Source organism: Triticum aestivum, unplaced genomic scaffold (assembly GCF_018294505.1).
Source record: "Triticum aestivum cultivar Chinese Spring unplaced genomic scaffold, IWGSC CS RefSeq v2.1 scaffold102267, whole genome shotgun sequence".
Lineage (NCBI taxonomy): Eukaryota > Viridiplantae > Streptophyta > Magnoliopsida > Poales > Poaceae > Triticum > Triticum aestivum.
The window spans coordinates 175,954-176,363 of NW_025225734.1; positions in this window are offsets into that span (position 1 = coordinate 175,954).

The window sequence follows — 410 nt, forward strand, 5'->3', positions numbered from 1 at the left end:
TCACTGTTTTGGGGTCCCGCGGTGATTTCCACGATTAATGAACCCCAGGTTGTGTTTCCGTGTCGGTCAAGAACACTCATAGTTTTGGCCGATTTTGGCCCGTTTCGTGGACTATTACGCACTGTCTTGGGGTCCCGGAGTGATTTCCACGAAAAACAAACCTCGTGGTGAGTTTAGGTCGGTCATAAACACTCACTGTTTGGGGGTCCCGAAGTGATTTCCACGATTAACGAACCGTAAGGTGCGTTTCTGTGTCTGTTGTCAACACTGACAGTTTTGGCCGATTCTGGACCATTTCGTGGACTATTACCCACTGTCTTGGGGTCCCGGAGTGATTTCGACAAAAAAGAACCTCGTGGTGAGGTTATGTGTCGGTCATCGACACTCACAGTTTTGGCCGATTTTGGCCC